Raw genomic sequence first — 8,437 nt, forward strand, 5'->3', positions numbered from 1 at the left:
ACCAGTTTGTTACTTTTAAAAAGCACCCCCTTTTTGGTAGGGGTTGCCTTCCACTAACATGAAAACAACTATTTCGAAAGCAAGCCCTTTAAAAAAAAACTTTTTAGTACTACTTAAAACATATCATGTTTAGTGAGAGATAATAGACATGATTAAAATAAGACACTGAAGCCCCCATTTCTTGGGGGTGTGCAAGTATCAGTGATTGTGCTAAGCACATCGTGTGAATTACCGTATTTACTCTTCAAAACCACCTCTGAGACAAACATGTTATTATTTCCACTTTGTGGATTTGAAATTCTAAGGTTTGCAGAGGGACGGTAAGAGAGACCAGATGACAACTCAAAGTAGCATATTAGTAAAAATCCATGGGTATACACTAAATAGGAACCACTAATGAAATAATTAATATAGGCAAAATAATGTAAATGCAAGATGCAGAAAACAATACTAATGATTTATTGAGCACCAGCTCTGCCGGTGTGCTAGCTGGGCTGCAGATATCATCTCCAGACTGCTAAATTAGACTTGAATATCATCATCACATCTACAATATTACCATGAATAAAAAAATATAGTGCTGTTTTCAGGGGGAAAAGGATAAGTAGGAAGGCTTCCATTTGGTGTTGCTTTAGTCAGGCCTTTAGTATGTTTTATTTTGAGGGCAAAATAGAAGTAGAGGATTGTGAAATTGGAGAGGGTTTTGAGAGGAGGAATCAAGTGATGAAGACGGCAGGAAATATTTCCTGTGAGAAGCAACAGAACTGTGAGTCAGCATTAATGTAGTCAAGTGCTGCTGTTATTACTTGTTGACTGTGTGACTGCAGGCACATTATCCCTTTACATTTCAATTTTACATCTGTAAAAGTGGGGCACTCTTAGAGGTCTCTTAGATTAAGTGTAAAAGTTAATGAAGAATGAGTTTTGCCCCAGGCATAATTGAAGTGGGAAGGGGTTTTGTTGTTGTTGAGGGAATGACCTGTAAAAGAGATCAGAGGAAAGGGTAGCTATGGAGCATTCAGGGAACTGCAAGCATGCAGGAGCAAGCAGTGCCTGTTAGAGAGGGGTGAGAAGTGAAGACGAAGACTTAGCACTTAAGGAAGAAATTAGGAGAGACCATATGAAATAGTGGCTATAAGAATGTGCTCAGGAACCACATTTTCCAGATTCAAATTCTCCTTCACTGTTTATTTGTTGAGTGATGTTGGGCAAGTTATTGAATATTTATTTAACTTCATTTCTTTATTTGTAAAATGGGTACAATAACATTTCTACTTCACAGCACTAGTATGACGATTAAATAAATTAGTCCTGTTGAAAGAAGAGGCCATCAGGCCACATCTAAAAGAAAAAATTGAAGTTATTGCTTGGTAATCAAAAGAGAATGAGTTTTATAAAATATAGTCTCCCTGAGCAAACAATGAGGGCTTTCAGGAAGTATGGATCTCAGGGATTGGCAAATTTACAGAAGCTAGAGTGTTTGGGATTAGTGTTAGCCATGGAAGGGTGAATACTGCAATGTAGCCTTTAATGCTTGGTTGATTCTTGGAAGCATGGTCACTGAAATGAGGTGGCTATGTTGACTGCTTTTCATTAGCATGGTTACTGATGTAAAATTGTCTGATAGATTAGGATGGGCTTAAAACTGGCTCTAGTGGATACTTGTTATTATGACCAAAATGCAATTAGCCTTCTTTCTTGAATGTAGAAGCATTTTATATTGTACTTATTTTAAGTACTTGGAGTAGTGGCTTCACATAAATGTTAATTATTATTAATATTTCTCTTTATTATTAGACTGGATTGAGAACTTTTTTTCATATAATTATTTTAGAAATTGTTTTATTCTTAAAAGCAATTGATATTATCTACTAAAAAATTTCTAGCAGTGAAATGACATGATTACAATTTCTTTAGAAAAAGCATTTCTGGCAATGTGAAGTTCAATGAGAAAGATATACACATAAATATTGTATGTTGTTTCTCTTGGTTTATGTGTATCAGGAGTGGTGATCTCAGATGTATTTTCCTTTGAGTCATAGTGGTAAAAAAAGAAGAAAAGGAAAAGAAATAAAATTTACTTTATATAGCCTTGTGGCAAAAACAAACACCTCCTTCATCGATTTTTACCAATAAAAAATAACTCACTTTAGAAGTTCCAAGGGATTTTCAATTCAAGGAGTAAAAGGGAATATCAACTTAATGCTCTAGGTCTAAATTAAATGAAAAATTCATCATAAAATTATTGTTGGAATTTGAAAACAGGTGTTTCCCTCAGATAAGAAATGAGAAAATTGCCACATATTTGTTATTAATTTAAAGTGTTCTTAAAGTCAGGAAAAAGTTAATTCTCAGAGATATCCTTCTAAATTTTTATCTGAGGATGTTCTCTTTAATAAAGACTATTTAGAACATCAGAAGGAAACAAACAACAAATAAATAGATGTGTCATTTATAACATTAGAGTCTGCAAAATGGTTGGGGAAAAAATCAAGGAATTAAGATGCTGCTGGCTCCAAAAAGGAAAAAAATCTTGATGTATTAGTTGATGCCACCCAAATAAAGATGTCTTTATTGTCTGTGCAATTTTGGAAATGCCCAGTTCCACCCCCAAAAGAAATACAGAGATTGAAAATCCAGGATAATTGAGGGGAGCTTTCTCAGAAGCCCTCATTCCACTGCTTGAGAGAGGGAGCAATGAAAGAAAAATATTACACATGAATCCTTTGGTAGGAATCTGTGTTCGCAAAACTCAGCTGTTTTCTGTTTTCATGCAACTGTCAGAACACTCATAAGGTTTGAATAAAAGCAGACTTTCTTCCTTTATACTGACCTCACTTAGAAGAGATTCAAGGGATTAGAGTATTCTTAAAAATCTGATATTTACCCTTACAATAACACAGTTTGAACCATAATTCTCCACAAAAAATCTTTAGCATATAACTTTATTTTCATGCACTATTCTACTTCTGTAAGCATGAGGCTACATGGCATCCCCAGTGTTTTCATGATAGGGTAAAAAAAGCACAATCTGAGGAGAAGCATGGCATTGAAATGAAACACTTAAATTCCAAGTCTGACTGCAAAAACTCATACTTGATTCAGTAAATGAAGTTTTCAAAAGTCAAATAAATAGTGTAGCTGCTGCATAATTTCTCCCTTCCCCACACATATAATGCTTATTTAAATTCATGTGCCCATTCTAAGTCTACCCTGATGTAAGTCCTAACAAAAGGCAACCATGACCTAGCTTTCTGCCAGGGAAAATAAAATTTAAATGGAATTACTGGAGTATTGGTTTGGTGTATTTTTATATTGAAACAAGACAAAATTTGGGCTGGCACTGTGCCTTTCAACACTAGCAATATACTCCAATAGACTCCTATGATTCTATATTGTGGGAACAAATAGTATTGAAACTAAGAAATGATAGATGCCTTGTTTTGAATCTGCTATAACCAACACCTTTACATTGGGCCTAAGACAGATCTATTATTTCAAAAATTCTACTTGAGAATATGGGTAATTTTAGCATTCAGCTATGTGCTAAATGCACTGTTTGACATATAGTGAAACATTCAATAAATATTACAGTAGCATAGCATCAGTGTAGGCAAGTGGTTAAGACAAAAGATAGAATTGAAAGTCCTTCATATGCCTCCAGGACTGACCCCTACTTATCTCTCCAGCATCCTGCATTACCAACCTCTCTCATTCAAACTTGAAATTCCAGCCATAATGAATACTTTCCATTCCCAGAAACAGTCTCTTCAGAAGATACTCCCTCTTCTTCCCTGAGTTATCCCCTGTGCACTCCATTCACTCTCAAATTAGTTACCTTGACAAATCATCCCTGATGCACTTGCCACCATCTCCCAAAGTTAGGTGGCTCTCCAGTAGATTATGACTACCCTATAATTTTCTTATCATAAGGTTTATTTCACAGTTAACAGTTTCCATATTACATAACTATTTTCCCCATAAGGATATAACCCTCTGAAGAATAGGAACACTAACTTTCTTATTCACCCATGCATGAAAGGCTTTAGTCCTGTGCCTGGCACACAGTAGGTACCCTAAATATTTGGGGATTGAATAAAGGTTTTTATTTGAACTATATGTAAGTTGATCTAGTGTTTTACAAATGTAAATCTCTGAGTAACTATTGCCTCAATACCATGTCTGTAGGTCACTTGAATTTTGGCATTGTTTTTAGTACAATAGTTCAAGAAGACCGAGAATGAAGAGGTTCCATTTTCCTTCTGATAATCCCAATTGGATTATTTCAGATAATCCTGAGGCAGCCAAATGTTTATAGTATATTCATTTTGATGTTAGAATCCCAGTTTGTCAAACTTCTTTGCAATATTATTCATCTTTACAACTGTAAGTTACAACTATACCTCTGGTGAAACTGTGGCCCCTGAAACCATGATCACAAACCATGAGACAGTTTTACAAACCATATTGAAATATCAGACTTGTTATTTCATGATCAGAGTAATATGAGTATTAGCAGTACTTCCATTATGAGCCCTTTACAGAGATCTCATATAATGAAGTTCCAAAATATCTTTCATAGGAACTAGTAAAAAAAGTTTGGTTTTCTATGATGACTAGTCAATTAAATCTGTTAACTCACTTCATGAGTCCTATGTCACTCAGTAATGTCTCTGTACCTGGACAATGTTTGGAAACCATAGCTTGAGACCAAAGTTTACACTTTATTTCAATTTGAGGAAATATGACCTTGTCTGGAAATACATAATTTTCAAAAGTACAAATATGGAATTGCTTTATTCACTGATTTGGTGGAAGGAATAATGATTTTTTTAAAGCATGTGGGTTTTTTTTTAAGTAGATGATAATGAATGTAAATCATTCTACAAAACAATGTGAGCTTATTTTCACATTTGTTTGGGATTAAACCGCATCCATAAACTGCTTCCACATGTATGCTAATTAACTCTGCAGCAGAACCAACTTCCCTACTTGGAGGATTAGAGACAAAAGCCTTATGAAATCCTACCTTTCCAGTTCAACATTTATTAGCATATTTCTGGTCACCAAGGTTCAGTTATGAGTAAATCTATTTTGGGATTTCTTTTGGCTCAGGGCATTGGTAATAGAGATGGAATCTTTCCCTCATAGAGGAAAAGATTGAATACAAACCAGCCTGATGTAGACCTATTGTTATTATTTCATAGCTGTCAGTAGTGGACATAAAATTAATTAATGGTTTTCTAGCAAATAAATCTTAAGATTAAAAAAAGTCACTTTTGCATCTAGGCAGCAGTGCTAGCAACTCCAGAAGGCCAGAGATTGAGTGGGAATTTAACAACATACACAACCCTAGAACTGGAAATTTTAGGTCAGACATTAGCAATATTATTCTGATGACTTCAGGAGGTTATAATGTGCCTAAGATCTATCTGGAAGGGCCTTTGTATTTGATGCTCATTAGCTGAAAAAGAGTAAAATGAAAATAACAGTGCTTTTTGTGAATGTGTGTATGTGTGTGTATAAGAGATATATAGAGAGACCATAATTTAAATATAAGTACATTACCACAAATAATCAGAGAAATTGATTCTAGTATTTATTATAAGAATGTTCTTCATTTGCTCATTATATTAGCACTTTGTTTCATTTTGTTTGTGTGTAGGTATGTAAATAACAATTTTAAAAATTTCAAGAGTACCCATTTCTACATTGATTGAAATATAAGTCAGATTCCTCTAAGTAGCAGTTTCTTCCATAGTTTCCATATTTGTATAATTTTTATGATGATTTAGGTAATAATTATGAGAAAATAATGACAGTGATAATACTAATTTATACCTTTCAGGTTTCTCAGGCTAACATAAATCTCAGAATTCTCACTGTTTCATTCTTTCTTTTTTTTTTTTTTTTTTTTTTTTTTTTTGAGACGGAGTCTTGCTCTGCCGCCCAGGCTGGAGTGCAGTGGCCAGCTCTCAGCTCACTGCAAGCTCCGCCTCCTGGGTTCACGCCATTCTCCTGTCTCAGCCTCCCGAGTAGCTGGGACTACAGGCGCCTGCCTCGTCGCCGGGCTAGTTTTTTGTATTTTTTAGTAGAGACGGGGTTTCACCGTATTAGCCAGGATGGTCTCGATCTCCTGACCTCATGATCCGCCCGTCTCGGCCTCCCAAAGTGTTGGGATTACAGGCTTGAGCCACCGCGCCCGGCCTCATTCTTTCATTTATACATTTATTCAGCAAGAATAAACGTATAATGTTCTGAACAACAACTCTGCACCAGATGTCATGCAAGTACTGGTTATACACAGGCATGCCTAAATAAAAGGGATGCGTTACTTTATCTTACAGAGCTTTCAGCATTATATATGTATATTTTTTCTTTCCATATATATATATGGATATGTGTGTAATATATATATGTATGATGTGTGTGTAATTAAAAATTGTGAAAAATTTTGTGAAAGATATTTAAAAGGGTCGATGAAAGAGAATTAAGAGGCATTTACCTGATTTAGAGGGTATCAGGCAAGGTCTCTTTGAGCATTTGCACCATTGAGATTGATTGCTTCACTATGTTAATAAGGCTTGCTTGGCTTAAATGAATGTGCAACCAATAAGAGGGAAGAATGTTTTGTCTTCAAATGTGCACACTCTGAGTAGCTTTTGAGTGTTTCTCTCTGCAATATATTGGTCACTGACTCCTAAAATAATTGAATCAGAAAATCCTCTGAGTGAAACAAATGAAGGCGACTAGTTGTCCACAGCAACTAGTTTTTCATGTTCCGCCTCTTACTCCAGCCATCAAACATCCCCTATATAAACACACTCTGATTAACTTCCTCATGCTCATTAGAGACATAGAAATATTGTGAGATAATCTTCCAGTTAACCTACTTGAACCACAGAATAATTTAAAAATGAAATTTAAGATCCAAATATATACTTCCAAGCTTCCTTTTTGTTTTGCTGAATTGATGTTAATGAGATAAATGAGTTAATATTAGACTAGTTGATATTCTGTTCCAGTACTCAATTATTCTAAAAATTATTTCTTCTTTGTGTACAAAGGAAGCTACTACTTATACATTAGAATATTGCATTGTGTCAATTATACATTTTGAAGGCAAAAAATAAATAGGAGAATTGAGCATTTATGGATTGGAATAGCCTAAAGGAAAATGATTTTATATTTTAACTCGTTTTAAATAAAATTTCTTTCTTTCTTTCTTCTTTTGTGGTGTTAAAAGAATCTTCCAGGCCAAGTGTGGTGAGTCACACCTGTAATCCCAGCACTTTGGGAGGTCAAGGTGGGTGGATCACCCGAGGTCAGGAGTTTGAGACCAGCCTGCCCAACATGGTGAAACCCTGTCTCTACTAAAAATACAATAATTAGCCAAGTGTGGTTGTGGACACCTGTAATCCCAGCTACTTGGGTGGCTGAGACAGGAGAATTGCTTGAATCCAGGAGGTGGAGGTTGCAGTGAGCTGAGACTGTGCCACTGCACTCCAGCCTGGGTGACAGAGTTGGACTCTGTCAAAAAAAGAAGGAAGGAATGAAGGGAGGAAGAAGGAAGGAAGGAAGGAAAGAAGGAAGGAAGGAAGGAAGGAAGGAAGGAAGGAAGGAAGGAAGGAAAAGAAAGAGGAAGAAAGAAATAGGGAGGGAAGGAAGGAAGAAAAAGGAAGGAAGGAAGGAAGGAAGGAAGGAAGGAAGGAAGGAAGGAAGGGAATCTTCCAAATTATAGCTTCATCAGTTTGCTGGGCTATTTCTTGTCTTTACAATGCACAAAATTGGGAATTTAGTATCTGTCATATTGCTGTGTTTAGATATTTTGGATTCAGCTGAATTTAATTCCTGTGTGTTTCTCCATTATGCTAAATTATATATACCTATAAAACCAATATGAAAAAAGAAAAAATCTGAGTCACAATTGCTATCATCCACACCAGAAAGAAAAGACGTTTATCTTACCTAATCATAGGATCGACTGAAATAGGTCTGAAAAGGTCTGAAGCTGCTGACAAAACCACAACACTGGTCCCAATTAATAATACACATTTTTAATTAACAGTCGCTGACTTTTTGCCATTGAAATATTCACGCTCTAGGTGTGAAATGGCAACCCCCATTTGTCATATCTGTCAAAATTAATTTGAAATCCCATGGTCTTCCTTCCACAGGGTAAAACTGAATAACTAGAACATACTTCCTACTACCAAATTTTAGTTCCAGGACAAAGCCCAGGAAACTAGAACCTAGAAAACTGGTTGGGTCAGCTTTAATAACACAACTCATATCAATTATTTTCATAACATTTCTATTGCTACAAACTATACCAAGACTTATTCTATATTTTGGGGGAGGGTATGAGAGGCATTTGAAAGTTCTTATCCTTAATTCATTTTCATTTTTTTCATTCAAAAAATTGTATTAAGCACCT

Source organism: Rhinopithecus bieti, unplaced genomic scaffold (genome assembly GCF_001698545.2).
Source record: "Rhinopithecus bieti isolate Rb0 unplaced genomic scaffold, ASM169854v2 scaffold_17861, whole genome shotgun sequence".
Taxonomy (NCBI): domain Eukaryota; kingdom Metazoa; phylum Chordata; class Mammalia; order Primates; family Cercopithecidae; genus Rhinopithecus; species Rhinopithecus bieti.